Source organism: Mus musculus, chromosome 4 (genome assembly GCF_000001635.26).
Source record: "Mus musculus strain C57BL/6J chromosome 4, GRCm38.p6 C57BL/6J".
NCBI classification, from domain to species: domain Eukaryota; kingdom Metazoa; phylum Chordata; class Mammalia; order Rodentia; family Muridae; genus Mus; species Mus musculus.
The window spans coordinates 49226785-49246764 of NC_000070.6; the positions used below are offsets into that span (position 1 = coordinate 49226785).

The 19980-nt window shown below is 41.0% G+C and overlaps 1 protein-coding gene and 1 long non-coding RNA gene across 7 annotated transcripts in view; one reads left to right on the plus strand and one right to left on the minus strand.

Annotated features, from left to right (window-relative positions):
- Positions 1 to 19980, plus strand: part of Plppr1 (phospholipid phosphatase related 1) — a 280800-nt gene that overhangs the window by 167323 nt on the left and 93497 nt on the right. The gene's annotated exons all lie outside the window — the stretch shown is intronic.
- Positions 1037 to 18813, minus strand: Gm32657. 3 transcript variants are annotated; one of them, XR_003955402.1, is made up of 4 exons: positions 15676 to 18813; positions 13681 to 13831; positions 11054 to 11171; positions 8659 to 8816 (listed from the first exon to the last, which is right to left on the minus strand). It is a non-coding gene; the product is annotated as a predicted gene, 32657 (long non-coding RNA). The 3 variants fall into 3 exon arrangements; XR_003955401.1 differs by having other exon boundaries at positions 10171 to 11171; XR_390555.4 differs by having other exon boundaries at positions 1037 to 11171.

Sequence of the window (19980 nt, forward strand, 5' to 3'; positions counted from 1 at the left end):
CTTGAAAAATGTCAAGTCATGAGCAGGCCTGTGACCTTAAAAATGTTAAACCAAATATTCTATTAAACCAACATATATTAAATACATATTTATTGAATTTTTTCTGGTGCTGGGCTCTATGCCAGACATGGGTATGATGTCACATTTGAACTCTTCCATGAGTGGTATATGAGTGTCCTCTATGTGTAAGCTTCTATAAAATATCAACTCAGATAAAAATTGATTTCCTAAAACAAAAATGTGCATGGTCTTCTAGAAGAGGATTTCAACCAACAGTCAGAAAAGGTAAGACAGTCATGGAGGGGTAGTGTACCTAAAATCTAACACTAGTCTCTGGCTATTCTGGCATGCGCACATTCAAGTCTTAGTAACACAGGATTTACAGAAGTGAAACTATTCCTCAAAGGTGACCTGTATTTAAAGGGGCCTAAAACCTACCAATACATAATGATTTCTGAATCTGCATTTCTTCCTTCCTTCCTTCCTTCCTTCCTTCCTTCCTTCCTTCCTTCCTTCCTTCCTTCCTTCCTTCCTTTTTCCCTCCCTCCCTCCCTCCCTCCCTCCCTCCCTCCCTCCCTCCCTCCCTCCCTCCCTCCCTTCCTTCCTCCCTCCCTCCCTTCCTTCCTCCCTCCCTCCCTCTTCTCTCCCTCCTTCCCTCCCTCTTTCCCTCCCTTCCTTCCTCCATTCCTTCTTTCCTCCCTTCCTTTTGTTATCCCCCTACCCTCTACCACCCCTACCAACCAAACTCCAGTGTTGAAAAATATTGAACACAATACGTAACACTAGGCTATCACTTTGCTACTGAGGTCTATTCGCAGCCCCTGAAGATAAGAACAAATGGAATGTTTCATTGGTTGCACAATACCAGGTACACACAAAGCAAGTATGATCTCAGGGCCCATGTCCCCAGCCTGCTGATCAACTTCCTAGAAAGTCAATTTTTCAAATATAGTCCATTGCATGAACTGAACCGCAAGGATGCGCATCTGAAGAAGTGAGGTAAGATGCTTGAAGTCCTGAAGAGGTTTCTGAAACACTGTGTGTTCTGCTCTCCTGTCTGAACTTTTTCCTGGAACCTGAGCTCTCTGCTCAGTTGCTTTATTAGATTTTTGTGTCATAAGCATACTGTAGAGGTTTGTGGGTTTTGTTGACCCAGGAACACTGCTTCATATTTCAGTCGCTGTTGAGCGATCTTTCTATAGACACAATAACAGCTTTTAAACATTACAGCTATTCTTTAATCTTTAGACCTCCACTTTCATTTGTTCCAAGTGACTAAGTAGCTCTCTACTAGAAAATTTCCTTAGCCTCCGTAAATGTACTTTATTAGTTCAGATTCATTCTGCTAAATCACCAAATATAACATCCTCAGGGTACAATAAATTAATTCTTTTGTAAAGGTAATTCCACTAAGCATTTTTCCATACTACTCAGAAAAAAAGACATTAGAAATTCTAATGGAGCCTTTAAAGAGGTTTTCTAAGTGTCCACACAAGTTCTAATTGGTTGAAATTGGTGCTCTTCACATTAACAAAAGTGGAACCATCCCTTAAAGGCTGTGCTAACAGTCTGAATGTCTTCCCTTTTGTGTGTGTGTGTGTGTGTGTGTGTGTGTGTGTGTGTGTGTGTGCATGTCCTTGTGAGTGTTCATGTGTATGGGTGCATGTGTGTTTTGGGAGGTCAATGACTGTATTGTGCATGTATATGTAGAAGCTAGAGGGACAATTATCCTTTTTGATTTTTGAGACAGAGTATTTTCTCAGGCCTGAAACAACAGGAGACAGGGCTGGCTGGCTAGCCAGTCCCAGAGGTCTACTCATCTCTATCTGCCATGTCCTGGAATTATAAATATGCAGCATCACTCCTGGTGTTTTTAATGTAGATCCTGTGAATTCAACTTGACCCCTCATCCTTATGAAGCAAGTGTAGCCACCAGTGGCTACATGAACTGGGTTCCCGAGAGGAAGGCTGGGGCTGTATGAGAGAAAGAATGAAAGAAGAAAGAGACCAAGACAAGTTACTGATCAAGGGCCAAAGTTTATCTTTTGAGTCTGAACTTAAAAGGGGGGAAGCCCATTCCCCCACCACTTCAGGAGAACAGGTTCAGCCTCTAACCAGGTTGTGGCATCTCGGAGGAAACCGCAGATGTGGCAGAACAATAGACTTTACCTAGGTTGGAAGACTCCACCCTAGGTGGGCTAGGGGGCTGTGGCAAGCCAGGTCTGAGCCAGCCTGCTCAAGGCTGGGGGAGAGCACAAACAAGTACTTTACAGACTAAGCTATTGTCCAGCCTGTATCTCCTCTTCAAACAATATCCTTTCCACTGCCTGTACATCAGAAAGATAGGGTCAACATTTTTACCCAGAGCAGCTGTTGGGTCCAGACGGTGGAGATGCACATGACACAAAGGGTGATATACATTTTACAGTTGACAATGCAGTTTTCTTAGTAGTCAGAGTATTTGATTTCCACATTCAATGAATATAAAGGATTGGGCCATTCTAGTTATATGTAATTTTTGGTGAGTTAGTTATTGCAGTGAATTATTACAAGCATGAACAATTTATCCATTGAGAAACCTTAAACATAGCATTTCTGCTGTCACCCCAGGCTATACCCTTGCTCATCTCATTGTTTCTCTGTCTTTAAGAGTAATGGTGATTCCTGCAGACACTTCCATTGTCATTGATTGTTAATTGAGAACTTAGTCCAGGAGCAATGGTGCCTGAGATGTAAATAATGAGCAACGCATCCGAGAAGTAGGGATTGCTTTTATAACTGCCTTGACCAATCCATCAGGTTGCTTGGTTTGCAGCAGGGTTTTGATAGATAGCCCTCATTGCCCTGGTACTCTCTATGTAGACAAGAGTTGTGGTGATTGTCTTGCCTCTGTCTCTCAAGTGCTGTGCTGATAGGTGTGCACAACCCTATTCACCTTTACATTTCCCTAAAATGCAGAATTCTTCTTAGGATTATAAAACCAAAAATTTAATACATTTTTTTTCTTAACAATTGCTTTAAATTGGGGTCATCAGACTTTCTGATACCACACACAATGGTTAATATTTCAGTTGAATATACAATGCCATTCCATCACAAATAAAAATATTTTGGCTCTGAGGCAGTGATGTATAATTTGCACACATTTCACAGGAAGTAACACAATCTCAGCTGCTGCTTCAGAGCACTATAGGGATCATACAATAGATGCATGTACACGTACTGATAATATCAGGGGCAATTCGATGACTTCCAAATTCTTAATGTCAGGAGGCCCAGCAGCTACAGGGCTCAGGCAGCCCAAAGACGACTGAGTACCCTCACTTCAGTTGCTGGACTCTGAGGATTTTGTGGAAACCAGTTAGCCATTATGTGTTTATTAATTCCTTAATCATTTCTATGTTTGCGGTACTAAGTATTGAACCAGGGCCTCCTGGATGTTAGGCAAACCCTCTACCAATAGCATATATACCCAGCCCATGACCAGTCATTGTGAGAAGCCTAGAAAGGTAAGGCTGCATGTCTGCTTCCCTAAAACACTCTCTTGAGTCCTTTTAGGGAGCACTTGCTATCTTTCTCTCATTCTTTGTAATGGACTTTGATTATAAAAGAATTTATAGTTTGCAATCAAAATTTTCTCCAGGAGTCTTGTATCATGAATGTAATGAACTATGTCTGTGGGGTCAGTTTTGTTCACAACATTTTCCAGCCAGGCATGGTGGCTCCTGCACTCAGGAGGTTAATGATGGAAGATTTGAGTTGGTGAATAGCCTAAGCTACACAGAGTGAATTCAAGCCAATGTGAGACCCTACAACAAAAACAAACAAACAAACAGGAAAAATAGACATTTAGCATCTAGACTTTGAATGAAGAATGCAGTCTACATGTTACCCCTGTGGAGGTTGGCATCTTTCCATTTTTTTTTAAAATTTAAGTTTAATTTAATTGTATCTCCTACCAGAATTATAATAATGTTTTTATGGATCTCTGGTTAGTTTCAGAATTCAAATGATGATTTTTTTAAAAGATTTATTTATTTATTTATTTATTTATTTATTTATTTATTTATTTATTTATGTACACTGCAGCTGTCTTCAGACACACCAGAAGAGGGCATCAGATCTCATTACAGATGGTTATGAGCCACCATGTGGCTGCTGGGACTTGAACTCAGGACCTCCAGAAGAGCAGTCAGTGCTCTTAACCGCTGAGCCATCTCTCCAGCCCCTCAAATGACTGGATATTTTACAACAGATCACTTACCCAATTCAGAAGAAAAAGCATTAACATATAAAGGTCCATGGATCTGGGACTAACACTGGGCCTTGGCAGCCTCTTATATACACAGTTTCATAGATGATGTAATAAAAAAAATAAAAAGGGCCTTTCTGTGTCTGTGGTAGATTAAAACATAAAAGAAGACCACTCTGAGTGTTCATCTTAGTATTCACAAAATAAGGACTGTGTAAGCCACAAATAGCAACCATGTTCACTCTGTACCCTGGTAGGAGTAGCTGCCTCACGAGTTACAATTCCGATCATGCCTATTCTTCCCTGTACGAGAGATTGCTTGATCCCTGCTCCAGAGTAAACCCCACTTCTCTGGATTTTGTGTATCTCTCTCTCTCTCTCTCTCTCTCTCTCTCTCTCTCTCTCTCTCTCTGTGTGTGTGTGTGTGTGTGTGTGTGTGTACCAGAAGTCAATGTCAAATGCCTTCCTCAATTATCATCCATCCTATTTTTGGGACAGGATCTCTTATTGAAGCTGGAGCTCACCAATTTAACTAGATTGGCTGCCCAACAAGCCCCCAGATCCTCTTGTTTCCATCTCACTACTGTAGGGATCCTAGGCATGGTGGACACATCCAGCTTCCAACAGAGGAACTGAACTCAGGTTCTCATACTTCTGCAGCAAGTACTTTACCAATGAATCCATCTCCCCAACCCGGGCCCCATACATCTTTTTTTTTCCTTAACCCTACTTGACCACACTTATAATGCTAATTTCACTTTTCTACAGAAGGCCCAAATTTTTAGAGCAGTTAGCCATTTTATGCACATCTCAAACTTTGAAGCCTTTGATTAATACCAATGAATCATAAGGTTGCCTGAACACAACAAAATGTGTCAAATATTCTGAAATAGGTGCAAACTTTACCAATACTTTTAAGAACCATGTAGCAAATTCAACACAAGGCTGTTTGATTTGGATACATATACACACTGAAAATCCTAAAATTGATGTGAAACTGATAGATGTGCAGGATAACAGACTTCATCTTTTCGCTTTATTACCAAACTTACAGAAAGAAAGGCATGGTTTATGCATGAGTATTTGTAAGGCTCTATGCCCATTATTTAAACCAATCATTATGGGCCCTATACTACCTGGGTCTTAGTGATGTACTTAGCATTTTGCACAGAGAATACTCTATCAGTTCCTACCTAATCGCATGTAGGTCGCAATTTGTTTTCACAATTCTTCTGTTGCTTCACCCTGCCAATCAACTTCTAAAGCCAACATTCCGCTGAACACAAAGACACTGAGAAGGAAATTGAGAGAAAATTAATTATGAGCACTTCAAATGCAAATGTGCTATTGTTTCAGTATTAACCACAGGGTAAATGCTGAAAGAGAAGAGTATGCGATAATTTGTAGTGAGTAATTTATTCCATCTGAATTGTATCTCAGACTGCAATCTTAAGATTCTCCATGCTCACAGAGCAAGAAGCGTGGCCCAGGCTGTACAGCAGTGTTTGTCTACAGTTCTCATCTCTGGGGGGAAAAATGTACTTTGTTCACTCTTGACTGCCCCGTGAGGATGCCAGAAGAAGAATGAGTAAGGAGATGGATGGGGTGACAATGTAGATCTTGTGAAAGGGGGCTTAAGGGTTGCTGTCACTGAAGGCTAAGGATTAGATTAGAAATATTTTTGTTCGAGTCCATTCAGGAATCAATCATACTATTCTGTAGGGATGCTGAGGAAAATTACATTTTGACCTGCCATAGAGGACACTTTTATCCTGGGGCGCTTGTGAATAGCTCCTTGTAATTCAAGGGGCGTGAGCGTATCATTATACAGCCAGTGTGCCCTGACCCAGCTAACATATCCCGGCTTTGCTATGTCTCAGTAGTACTTTAGAGTTCTGCTCTCTGTGCATGCATGCATACACACACACACACATATATGGACTATGTAATGAAATAAAATGCTAGTGGTAAGTACTTTAACACTGATCTGAAGCTCAAATTTTTATATAGTTATAAAGTATTTTTAATTGAAAGTACTCAAGAATAGGTAGTCTGTGGACATTTTTGTGTCATTAGGCTTCAAATTTAATTAGTTGCTTGTTAGTAACTCCCAGGAAACAAATGCAGCGACTGTTGGCAGATTGCATAACTCCTTTCAAACTACGAGAGCCCTCAGTGAGGAGGCTTCCAGGTCAGACACAGGGCGCTCAAACCCAGTGTCTGAAGTGTGTGTTGTCTACAGCAGAAGGATCTTATTTCCTTCCTGGAAAGTAGCAAGGGCAATTTCCATAGCTTGTATTGTTTGGGGAGTTTGTCTCTTAGGTCCCCCTGACCAGCAACTCAAAAGGAGCTTTCCCATGCTTAGCACTGGGGGTTAGTTACATAGTTGTATCTCAATTGGTGTAACTTCAATTGTTTTATATATATATATATTATATAATATAATGTAAACTTAAATACATGTGTGTGTGTATATACAACATAGTATATGATGTAAACTTAAGCATATGTAATATAATATGTGTAATATATTATAACACATATATATTATATTATACTAGCTTTTAAGGTAAGGCTACAAACAATAATTGTTTTGCTGTGTGGACAGTGTGAACTTCATGATCATGTGACAGGAAGTTGGTTTGATGCCGAGATAGATTATGTTAAAATTCTTTTTTATTGATTTTTGGAAAAATTTTTGTCATATTCATTCCACTACCCCAACTCCTCCCAGATCTACTCCACTTCCTTACCTGTCCAACTCTGTATTGTTATTAAAAAAAAATTCTAATTGAGCCAAATTTTGCTGCCATATACTCTTGGATGTGTGGCCTTTATTGGAATGTGATTGACTTACCAGAGGTCACGTTCTTTTAAAAACCAGCTCTCCATCTCCTGGCAGCTGTTGACGACCAACAGCTCCTGCACTAGATGTGGGACTTCATGCCCATCTCCTCTCTTTATGCTGAGACTTTGGCTTGAGCTTTCTAAGGTCTTGTGTGTGCTATCCCAACCACTGTGAATCCATATGTTCAAATACCCTGTTGTGTTCTGAAAACAGTTTTCTTGAAGATCTCGCCACCTCTAGTTCTTACCCTCTTTCCACCCCTCCTTTTCAATGATCCCTGAGCCTTGGGAAGAAAGGATATGATATAAACAGCCATTAAGTCTGAACATCCCTTATTCTCTGCACCTTCACCAGTTGTGGGTGTCTGTGTGAATCACCATCTACTGCAAATAGAAGTCTCTGTGATGAGAACTGAGAGATCTGTTCTTGAGGAAGAAGCTGGATGGAGGGAATGTTGAAACACCTAACAGTTGTTCAACAAGTATCTCCACTTGAATATTCATTTTTATTTAACCTTCGAATTCTGTATTTGTTTATTTTTTTTTAAAAAAAGATTTATTTATTATTTATTATAGCTAAGTACACTGTAGCTGTCTTCAGATGCACCAGAAGAGGGCGTCAGATCTCATTATGGATGCTTGTGAGACACCATATGGTTGCTGGGATTTGAACCCAGGACTTCAGAAGAGCAGTCAGTGCTCTTAACCACTGAGCCATCTCTCCAGCCCGTATTTGTTTATTCGTATTGGCCATATAATATAAATTAAATACATGCATTGAGTCACTATGGCTATGCTATGCTAAGGCTTAGATATAAACACTGGTAGTATGTAGGAATCCCCCTTTATACATAACCTCACTAATACTTATGTTTTTGTTTTTCCAGTTTTTTTGGAGGGGGTTGGTTGGTTGTTTTGGCTTTTTGCCTTTTTATTGGTAACCATTCTAACATGGTTAGGTGATAAGTTACAATGGTTTTTATTTGCATTTTTTGGTAGTTAGTGATTTTATTTTTTTCATGTACAGCCATGTGTGTTTCTTTTGAGATTTATGTATTCAGATCTCTAGCTTATTTTCATATATATTTAATATTTTAAAAGAGTAGTAAGTGGTTTTATTGGGAATTAGTTTTTTTTTCATACAATATATTCTGATTAGTTCCTAATTAATCTAATTCCCTTCCCTCATCTAATCCCAGATCTTCCCCATGTCTGTATCCATCCAACTCTACACCTTTTCCCCTGTCTTTACAAAAACAACAGAAAAATGATAAAAAAGAATAAAACAAAAAATCAAAAAAGTAAAAGAAAATGCATGAGAAACACATATACATGCACACACATGCACACAAACACTGTACCGAACCAAATGAAAGCAACTTCCCCAAAACCACAAACACACAAATTGGAAACCATAATATATGTAATTTATTTTCTAGTTGGGTTATTTGATGTTTTGTTATTGAGCTGTTTGAGTGCCAGTATAGGTGAAATGGGTCAGATGCAGGAAGATTGCATACATTAGTTATTTTTTATCACTGTAACTAAAGTATCTGCCTCACCATGTAAAGGAAGAAAGATTTCTTTTGACTCACACTTTCAGAGGGTTCAATTCATGGTCACTTGGTCCTGTGTGCTTTGGCAAGATGCAATGGTGCCAGGAACCTGTTATCAGCGACATGGAGACAAGTTCTGAAGGGATCCAGAAAGGCTACCCCTGAAATGCAATCTGAGTTTCAATTCTGGGTAACATCTGTCATGATCTGGACAAGTTATTACCTCTCTAAGACTGTAAGTTTATTGCTATTCTCTTTGGCAGTGTGAACCTGGAACAGTGGAGCCTAAAGAAAATGAGGGACGGTAAAGTCTCACTCAGTATCAAACTTTATTCAGAGCATCAGACAGTTCATATTCTGAGGGCATTCTGAGGGCAAAGCAAGGTCACATGAGCCCAGTTCACTTTAGTTCAGGTTGTATACAGTTGCAAGGTTAAGGTCATATGAATTTAAGTTGTATACAGTCATGGGGACAACCTATACCTTGAACCATTATCTAAATAATAATAAAATGATGGGTAATCTGAATAAAAAAATCCTAATTTATTACAACTGGGAGGGACATTCCAAGGACAGCCCATGTTATAGAGAAACTGATAAGACTTTTGTCTTGTTTCTTTGGAGTTTTCCTAAGTTCTCAAAATTTCTCACACAGATTCATTCATGGACCATACTCTGACAAGTGACCTTTTGTAGAAAGAGATGTAATTAACACTGTGCTATCTGTCTAGTTGTGTTGTGAGAGTGAAATTGAGGCATAGTCCACACAACATAGCACAGTGCTTTCAGATATTAAATGTATCTGCTGTTGATTGCATTGCTGTTTTATCAAAAAATCATGAGGAATTACGTTTATTTTTATTTCACATGTTATTTGGGCAGTTGCAACTTTTAACAGCTGCCTTTTAAGATGGGAAGATGAAGACAGCAACAGTCTCAGCAAGTAGAAAATCAAAACTCTTAAGGCAGAGGTAACAAGGTTACTGTTTCACCAACAGAAACACTGAGATGCCTTAAAATCCGTGGCTAAGCAGAGTCACAGGGACAACGGGAATGATCACAGCGAAGAGTAATGAGCAGCAATAATTAAAGCTTCCATCAGATATGCATACACAACTTCTCTGGTTGATGAAGTCAGCCATGAGCAGAAGGAAGGATAATTGTTAAACACCCCCCCCCATGAAGGTCCTCTCCTCCTCTGTGCAGTTTCTCCCCCAGAGCAAGGAATATGAGCTTGGTTTTTGAAGCTCTTCCTTAACCAGATCCTTAATTCTCACTGCAAGTGAATAGACTGCTGGATACCAGGGAGGAGCGTGGCCTGTGGAGCTTCCCTGAGCAACTGAGCTCAAATACAGCAAGAAAGTACATAAATCAAGTTCACTGCTGCCATGTGGTGCCAAGAAAGTTTGTGAGAAAAAAAGTCATTTAATGTCTAAATGTGAAAGTATCCTGCAACTTTTTAAATAGGTGTCACTGCCCCCAAAAGCCAGATGGTGAGTGGTGGATCTGTCCTACCTTTCCTCTCTGTTGTCCTCAAAACTCTCCATGAGACCATGTTCAGTTTTCCCACCATGCTGAGATGTGCAAACATCCTCATCACAGAGCAACAGATGCAAACATGTTTATGGAGTTTAAAGCTGCACATAGCCTTCAGAGGTCAGTAGCTGGGCAGTGGAATTAAGCTGCTCTGCTCCTTTGTGACAAGATCTCAGCCTTTCCACCTCTGCAATCCTTCCTGATAGTTAAAGATACAGGGGTATTTCAGGCCAGGACACTATCATGCTCCATCCCCATCTGAACAGCACTGTACTGCTGGGGTTTGCACTGCTATCCATTGCAATAGGTACCCAAGTGTGTGCTTGACAGGGTTCCAAATCCCTCAGGCTTCCTCAGCAGGGCCCTTATTTTCACTTTCTTTAAGTCAGCAGATGAATGCCTTTTGATTATATATCCCAAAATGAAGAGAAGTGGTTTCTCAAAGGACGCCAAGGGAAAGATGCCAAGAGACGCAGGCATGGGTGCTGTAGGGCAGGGTTACTATGCCTTTGTATCAGTTCACATGCCTCCTCTACTTGGACATTTTCATCACTAGCAGTACCTGCTTCTGAGTCACTGTGAGCTTCCATAGACAGTTTCTGTTCTTTGCTTGAAAATTGTGGCAATTCCTTAAGAAGTGACCAGGTGCAGCCCAGTAGACAGATGTGGCAGACCAAGATCCATAGTCCACCGACTTTAGTTGGAGAGTCCTTCCAGTGGTCCCCATGAAAACAGAGTTTCTCTGGATCTCAGTGACACCCCACCACCACCACTGAGGGGCCGAGTCAGCTTGAAACCCTACCAGTGGCTCAGGGACTTTATCCTTCAAGTGTTGGGGGCATGGGGGCGGGGGGAGACTTACAGGTTTTGAGCATTATCCATCTCTCATGCCAGTTACATATAGTTTCTTCCATCATATTCCACTGTAATGATGACATAGGAATTTAGAGCAATACAGGGACACGTCGATGTCAAACCACCTGTAAGAAGCAGAATGTGAATGCAAGTCGATGCTCCTTTTACTCTAAAACCTGTTTTTTAACACTACCTAAGGTAACATTTGCAGCATATGTATTTAACATAAGTATACATCTATTGGATATCTATTATCAACAAATGTGCTTAGTGGTATTTGAATAACAGAGAGTGTGAACCCTTATTCCAGGAATAAAGAAATTGAAAAGGGAAGAGATAGAAAAATAAAGCCTTTGTGTAATGACAGATGCCCTCGCAGTGCTGGTAGCATGGAGCACATGTAGAAAGCCAGTTTCAACAGCACTAACATCAGCAACATTGCAACATGAAAGAGTTTCTTCAGCAGGGTATATACAGTATGGGACTTAGTTAGGTAGTGACATCAAGTCCCCAGAGAAATTAGCCACAGCCTGAGCAGCAACTTGGGAATTGATGCAACACCTGAGAAATCAGGGCGCTGAGCCGTGTGCATGACGGTCCCATATAAGGCATGTCAGTTTTGCCCCAGGCTGCTGTGCCCTGGGAAAATTCCCATTGGAGAATGGAGTGCATCAATATACAAGAACGTGGCTTTTGCTAAAATCCAAACAAAATGAACAGTGGGAGCATTTCCTTATTCCTGTTACCTGGAAAAGATGAAATATCTCTGTGTATTCCTTACTCCATAGATTCTAAGTGGATTTCTCTCATCTTTGCCAATGTATATGGCTTTTACCTATACTCAACTGCAACAACAGCAAAATACTCCACCCAAATCAATCTCTATATACTTGCCATTCAAACTTACATAAATTTTAGAAGGACTGTGCCGGAGAAGCCAATGAGTCATCTCTTTGCCATGATCCACAATATGCAGCTAGGTATCTCACAGAAACTGAGCAGTTGTGTACAATCTACCTGTTTGGCAGATAGCCTGTGGAAGTGTTCTCAGGTGGGGTTTTCTAAGGGCCAAGTGTTTGTAACTGGGGTTCAGAGATACTAAGGGCAGAGGAATGTCAGGAAATTCTGCTTGCTTCTTTCTCCACCCAGTATCCTGAGGTTTTCTTCACTTGAGCCTATTTCTGTCATGGAGTTCTGCAATAGTGGCTACGGATCACATTTCCCATATTACAAGGGCTTACAACATGGTCCTGCAGGGAAGTGTGCTTCTGCCTCTCTGACATTTGAGTTAGTCTCAGTACAGCAGACCCTAAAACAAAGGTCATGGGGAAGGAGGCAGTGTGGAGGGAGTGACCTGACAGATTTCCCCTGAATTGATGTGGGAGTATATTGGTTGGTGTAGAATAATAATGTATAATCTAAGGAACAGAACTATCAGAGACCCCTACCTAGTATAAGAATATAATCTTATACTTTCACACCTACAAGTAACAAGGGCCTAGATTCTCGACCTATGAGTCATGACACCCCACAGGGAACACATATGGGATTTCCTGTGTAACAGATATTTATATTACCATTCATAGCAGCAGCAAAATTACAGTTATGAAGTAGCAATTTTATGGTAATTTTATGGCTGGGGTCAACACAGCATAAGGAACTGTATTAAAGGGTCGCAACCTTAGGAAGGTTGAGGACCACTAGCCTAGATGATGAATTCTAAGTAAAGCGTGAGCATATCACATCTTCACTAGTCCGACCGACCAGTAGCAGGAGGAGCCAGTGGCAGACTGTTGACTGAGAGTGTGAGGGCATGACTATAAGATGGAGATTTGGAGAAGCTTGCTGTGTCCTGAGATACAGGTCTTCTGAGAAGGGAGGAAGTGGTAATTCTGGTGTAAACTGAAACAATTTAGTTGTGTCAGTAAAGAAAATGAATATGAAATATTTATGTTACTGGATTTAATTAAACCAGTGTTTTATAATTGTTAAGAAAAATATAGTCGGTGCTGAGACTATAACTCTTACATTTTCAACAAAACATCTCACAAGATCAATTATATCACAAGATGAACTATATGCCTGTGTCTCTTTCCTGTTTCTACCAACGATGCTACGGCTTTGTGTATGGGCCTAAAACCATCTTGGAAAAGCCGAAGTGGCAGGCCCTCCTGCCTCCCACTCTTGTGAGGAACAAGTAAGGCAGTCCCATTGTGCTGTAGTCTCTGGCAGTTGAGCGTGTAAGAAGCCGAATCGGACGGAGAAACTCTGCAAAAGGGATTTTCTTTACAAGTCTGGCAGTGAAGGTCTTTGCTTTTGTTGATAGTTCGATACTAACTGTGCTTTAAAATGATCTGGCAGGGAGAAAAAGAGGAAGCATTCCAGGGCCATATCAACAAAGAAAGGCTCTACAATTCCACTTAAAGCATCTAAGGTGGATCAGTGAAGACCGTAATTAAAATCTTCCATTTTGGTGACTTTTGAGATCATTTTCCTTCTCAATGAATCCAGAGTTGCTGTCGCTCAGGCTTCTTCCAGCCTTTGATGGAATGTATTATTTCTTCCCTAGGAAAGTACACTGTGGGCACTCCTCCCCCGCCCCCACCTTGAGACCACGCACTCCCCCGCCCCCACCTTGAGACCACGCAGAGGATAGACTTGGGGTTTAGTGACAGCGTTGAGAAGAATGCCAGGGGTGGGAAGCCAGAGTTAACTTGTCTGGCCTGAGCATGTGCCAGGATTCTGCCATTTGGAGTCATTTGAAGGAATGAATTCTATGCCATTCCTAAGTGAAAGAAAAAAAAAATATTAAGTCAATTCTTTTAGAGCACATGATATTTTTTATGTTTCTTATGGGCCATTTGTAGACTGAAATATTCTCACTGGTCATACCAAATCATCACTTAAATAGAAGGCCCAGAAGTCAGGGTTAATGAAGGAGAGACCTCACCTCGCTGACCAGGGCCGTGCTCTCAATCTGATCCCAGACAGCTAACTTAAACATTTTCTAGGCCGCTATTATACAAGGATTTATCTATAAACTTCTGATTCCCATAACTTCCCATCCCAATGACTGAAATTACCTGTGCAGCTAAATGCAGTGTGGAAACATACAGAGAAGACCGAAACAGGATCCACGGCCGCCTGTAGGAGTCTCGTGTTCTGGACACAGCCTGTCTGTCACTCCTAGCTTACACACAGCATTCACTCTTGATGTTTCTACTTCTCTATGCTCCATATGTGCCTGTCTAGTCAAGCAATGAAGCATCACTATGCCAATGGTTTGGTAATTATTGAGGTGCCCGGTAAACACATAGACTCTTTTGTGTTACAGTAAACCTGTTACCAGTCCTTGGGCTGAGGGACTTTTAGGATCAACCCATTACTTTGACTTGTCTCACATCTCTGGAAACTGAGGTTAGATGAGATTAAACCACCCTATCCCTCTATGGTAGTCTAGGACCTCTTGCAGTGACACCACTCATGGTTGCTCGCATCTCATAACCTGCTTGCCTCTCAGAGAGGTTGGACGCTAGGATCTCAAGTTATGGAGAGAGGGAGACCCAAGCATTCACACATGGTACTTAGTTTTTGAGAGCTTGTACTCCTTAAAACAGTGGTTCTCAATTTATGGTTGAATGAGCCCTTCACGGGGGGTCCCAAATCAGATATCCTGCATATCAGATATTTACATTATGATTCATAACAGTAGTGAAATTACAGCTATGAAGTAGCAATGAAAAGGAAGGTTGAAAACCACTGCCTTAAAAGTGTTTCTACCAGGAGGCCTGGGGAGCACAGAGAGAAGGAGAGCACCTTTGAGGGAGGACCAGGAGGATGAGGAACATACTCCCGCTGCGCTGAAAGAAGAGAAGCAGACTGAGTGAGATTTTAGCCTATTGGGGAAAGGCAGTGCTGATCTATGAAAAGGCAAGAACAGAAAGATGGTAACCCATGGGCCTCAAAGGAGACAGGACCATGCCCCGGGGCTCTGGGCTTTCGTAGATGTCTGTGCCCCTACCCTAGCATAGAAACATCACAGCCTTTGAACTGAGGGAAACTTGTAAGTTCCACAACAGGTGCTGCAGTGCTATCTAGCACCCTGAAGGCATCTGTGATGAGGGAGTCCCAAGAATTCCTGTTGTGAACGATTTCTTGTGGCCAAGTGTGATTCTGGTGCAACCATAGAGATAAGTGGACTTAAATATAAAGAAATCAGACTTTTCTAAAATACTGCTTTGTAGTCAAGTTTTATACCTGTGCTATTTGTATTTTTAAATGACAAGTGTGGAGATCACATTTGCTTCAGTAAGTGAAAACAAGACCGTTTTCTAAGTGTAGAAAGACTCAGCTTCAAAATTAATCCTTTGCTGGTGATGGGGTCAGGTTTGTGATGAGATGGAGTTCTGTTTGTCCTCTGATGCCTTTCCTGACCAGACATGCCTCTGGACTACTCTGTCTCTTGTAAACACATGTCAAACTGCACTGGACTCTCTGCTGTGATACAATTGCCATTCGTACTAGACTTAGATAGATCATTAAGAATGGAGCCTGTGCCTTATTCTCAGTGAATCCCAGGAACCAGCCCAGGTGCAGACACAGAAGACATCAGTAAACACACAAACTCACTCCATCGTCTGAGCCAAGGCTTTTCTTGCAAGGTTATTTCTTAGAAGAGTCTCGGTGCTATTTGGAGGTCAGTAGCTCCACACCTTCTCATGTGGAGGTTTAATCAGCTGTCTTCTACAAACCTCTTCACTCTTCCTTTGCCCTGATGAAAAGCACCAGCACAAAGTTAAAAGTTATTGACTATATTTTCCTTATTATTGCTATCTGCACTTTTAACTCACATCAATTTGACAAAGTCAAGGTGATCTTCTTGTATGGCTGAGGCACTTGGCTTTGTGTGGATACAGACACTCAACACATGCACACACATGAATACTCACTCACAAACATTCACACAAATGCATCAAGGAATGCCTCACTATTCTAAGACAAAACCAATCAAAATAAGAGAAAAATTACTCTGCAAATGTCTTAGTGCAGATGTCCCATTTCAGACCTAACATAAGCCAACCTGGCTATAACTATTCTATAAATAACTGACCGTGACACACACACACACACACACACACACACACACAGAGAGAGAGAGAGAGAGAGAGAGAGAGAGAGAGAGAGAGAGAGTACAGAGACACAAGATTGAATTTTGAAATGAAGGCAATAGGTTCAATTCCTCTGTCTGAATTTAGTATTGCTCATATGTATACGTGTTTCAGGCTAACCACTTAATATTGGATAACCTATTGGGGAAATCATTTTGAGAGAAGACTTATTCTCTCCCTTTGAGAGTAGCTGTTGATTGCCCTGTGGCTCATCATCTCAGGGTGAGGCCTTCTGAGATTTTCTTCATTCATGTTGGCATGTCAGCTAGTGTCATTATGCAAGTCTTGTGTAGGAAACCATATTGTTCAATTCCATTAGCATAACTTCCCTGTCATGTCTATATGACACTGTATATCTACCAATCCCCTGGGTCTTCTGGCTCTTAAAACTGTTCTGTCTCCTCTTCTGAGATGTCCCCTGAGCTTTAGGTATAGGAGTTGTGTTATAGATGCTGTGGTTAGCATCTTTAAAATGTGTGTTTTAAATTATGGAAAAAAACCCTTCAGTACCAATTATATGAAATAACTAATGTGGAGTTAAACACAGAGGAGAGAAAGCTAAGTAGGAAAGATAACATGTAATTACTAAATGTAAACACAAAAAATAGTTGGACAGAGGTTGAAATTACCAGTGAATTCCAGCGGGTTCTTGGTGATAGGATAAACTGAAGAGATGGGATTTAAGAGTGAGACAAACTGAGCTCATCATAAGTTCTGGGCAGAAAGGGGGCTGACATGTTCTAAAAGAATAAAATGGTGAATCGGTATGAAAGTGGAAAGTCACTGGGCAGGTGGCAGCTACATTTTATGGATGGTGAGTGGGCTGAGGCGGATCGATAGGAAGGGGATGCAAACTGGAAAGGGCGATGTCAAAATAAATGAGCCAAAGCAAACAGGTGACATGACCATCCCACATCACTACATCATAGACAAAATAAACACGTGACATGACTGCCCTATGTCATAGGCAAAATAAAGCAAACATGTGACGTGACCACCCTACATCATAGACAAAACAAAGTAAAACAAAACAAACAGACAAAACACACATCCTAGCTCACTCTCTTGTCTACTTTGGAACATATAGCGTTTCAGGATAGCACTATAGCAGGAGGTCAGCCTGGGTTACATAACAAACTGTCCCTGGATATTCTGTAAGATTTCTATGGGAGGTGTGCTTGTTTATTTCCCTTTCATCACATTTTCCAAACTCTAGGGTCAACAGCAGAATCAAAATGTCACCACCCTAAGTAGGGACAACTTTATGATACTGATCGTTTCTTCCATGAGAATAAAGAACATTTTGGATGTTGAAACTTACTTTATTTTTTTTTTCCTGTTTATGAACTGAAGATACATAAGATGCAGGAGAGTCATCCAATACTCAATTCTTTTTTAAAAATCTGTTCCTAATAACCTGATGCATTTCTTCTGGCATCATCCCTGCACGTTTTTCTTCATAATATGGATCATGCTATATTTCATATAAGATTCCCTTTACTGACCTGTCACCAAAAAAAAAAAAAAAGATTATTTAAATAAGATACCACATTCTAAAATGCTTTGCATTTAAAAGCCTTCAGCTCTGGATTTCTGCAGTATGATCTTATCAAGGTCTTTAGCAGGAAGTAAAATTAGACATGGAAACTGCTTGTAAATTTAGAGAACCCATTTGGAGGGTCACAGTCAGCAACGTCAGCAGATTCTACAGACTCCAATTTCTGTGCCTTGCCAAATGACTGAAGACCAAAGACAATTTGACTAGTGCCTTCTGACTTTAATTAATGTTTAATCGTCAATGGCAAAAATGTTCTTCCCCTCGTAACTTCTCATTAAGTCCCTTTTGAATCAGTTAACGCTGTTTAGAAAGATGTGGATATTTTCCCTAATTATGGTAATTTTGGCTACTGTCATAAAAAAAAAAAAACAACTATTGCTCCACATCACACTGTCAGAGATCATTACAGATGCGTACACACTTCTCCCCTCCCCCTCCTGGAACCAATCCAATCACGTCTGCAAATTAAATTTACTGAAAGATTTAAGAAAGAGAAGGGAAAGCCAAATATATCATCATATCTCATTCAGTCAATTCTAGAATAAAAGCAGAAGGGCATTCATCAAGATCCAGTGTTTAAACATTAAGGACTATTGATATAGAGTTGTTTCTTTTAGTAAATTTCATTATTATAAAATCCCATTCATTCTGCAAAGCAAGAGTGAGTCGAGACAATGGATTTCCACATTTCCCATGCTTGTTATTTCGAATCTTGCCGAGAAAGATCCATAAGGGTATAGGCAGCTCTGCTAAGATACACTGTTATATGATAAGCAAGATTGAAAGAACTGGGCACATATGGCTTTGCTCCTTTCTCCTGCCTTCATCTTGGGTGGCAGATACCACAGGAAACTTGTGTTCTACTCTGTTCTTTCTATGTGGGAACAGTTGTGGTTTCCTGTCCTGGTGGGGGCAAGGCTACCTAATTACGTGGTTCAGTCCTAGGAGGCCCATCTTAGCTGCCTGCTGTAAACTAGTATTTAGAAGTATCAAGGGTTATTTTAATTCTGGCCGGTACCTCTTGGGAGGCTACAATGTGTTCCATGTCTTGCCCTCTTTGAAGTCAGTGCTACTAAACAAGGGCTGGAAATTAAAAATGTAAAACACCACACCCATTTTAGGAATGGGTTTGGGGGGTTTGATTTGGTTTGGTTTTAAACTATCTTTAATCATTTTTTACAGCCCATTCCTTGTCTCCCTCCATGTCTGCCCTCTGGCAGTTCCTCATCCCGTTCCTCCTCCCTCCAACCCCACCCGTGGTCTCCAAGAAGATGTCCTCAGCACTCCACCCCACCAGCCCTCCCACTCCCTGGAGCCTCAAGTCTCTTGAGGGTTAGGTGCATCTTCTCTTATGTGTTGGGGTCTTGTACCAGCTAGTGTATGCTACGGGGTTGGTGGCTAAGTGTCTGAGAGATCTAGGGTATCCAGGTTGAGACTGCTGGTCTTCCTATGGGGTTGTCCTTCATGTTTTAAAGAAAGTTTTATCTTTTTCTTTCACATGACTCTCTGCTCTGAATTTCCATTTAGTTTTACTGTAAATACTGCTGTGTTCGCTATCCTTTCCTGTTCCACCCTGCACCTACTGCATTAAAAGGAGCTGTAGGGAAGAGTTGGAAGTGTCTGTGGCCCAAGTGTTTCTCAGCAGGAGGCCATTGGTAGTATCAGTGCCAATATCATTTTGATATTTTTCCTTTGCCCACATTAGAAATTATCCTCCCTGTTTTACTGAGTTTTGAAAAGGCAGAGAAACCCACACAGCTGCCCCAGAAGAGCAAGGATTTGCACTGGCCAGCTCCCAAGCCAGCAACTCCACAACTCTTGCAAGTTTCATCATCTGACTGCCATGATCGCTGAAGGGAGGGAAGGAGGAATAGGAGAAGGTACTCCGTAAGGAAAACGGGAAAAGTCTGTGATTCAGGAGCCAACCATCGCCTGCTAGCTCCTGACCAAGCATCAGGCCAAGCTCCTGACCGAGCAACAGGCCACAGTTTTGTTTTCTTTCTGCTCCCAAACAGCTTAAGCCATAGGCAGGAAGTTAATTAAATTTGTCAATTGCAAGAGTTTACTTTTCCCAGGCACTTCAGAAATAAATGTTGAGACTGATTCCACAGTGCTTTATAAAATACCTCAGTTTTGCTATTGATTATTTTGGTCTTACCACAACTGTTTTTCATTGTGGAACAACACTGTTGACATTGTTTCTCCCAT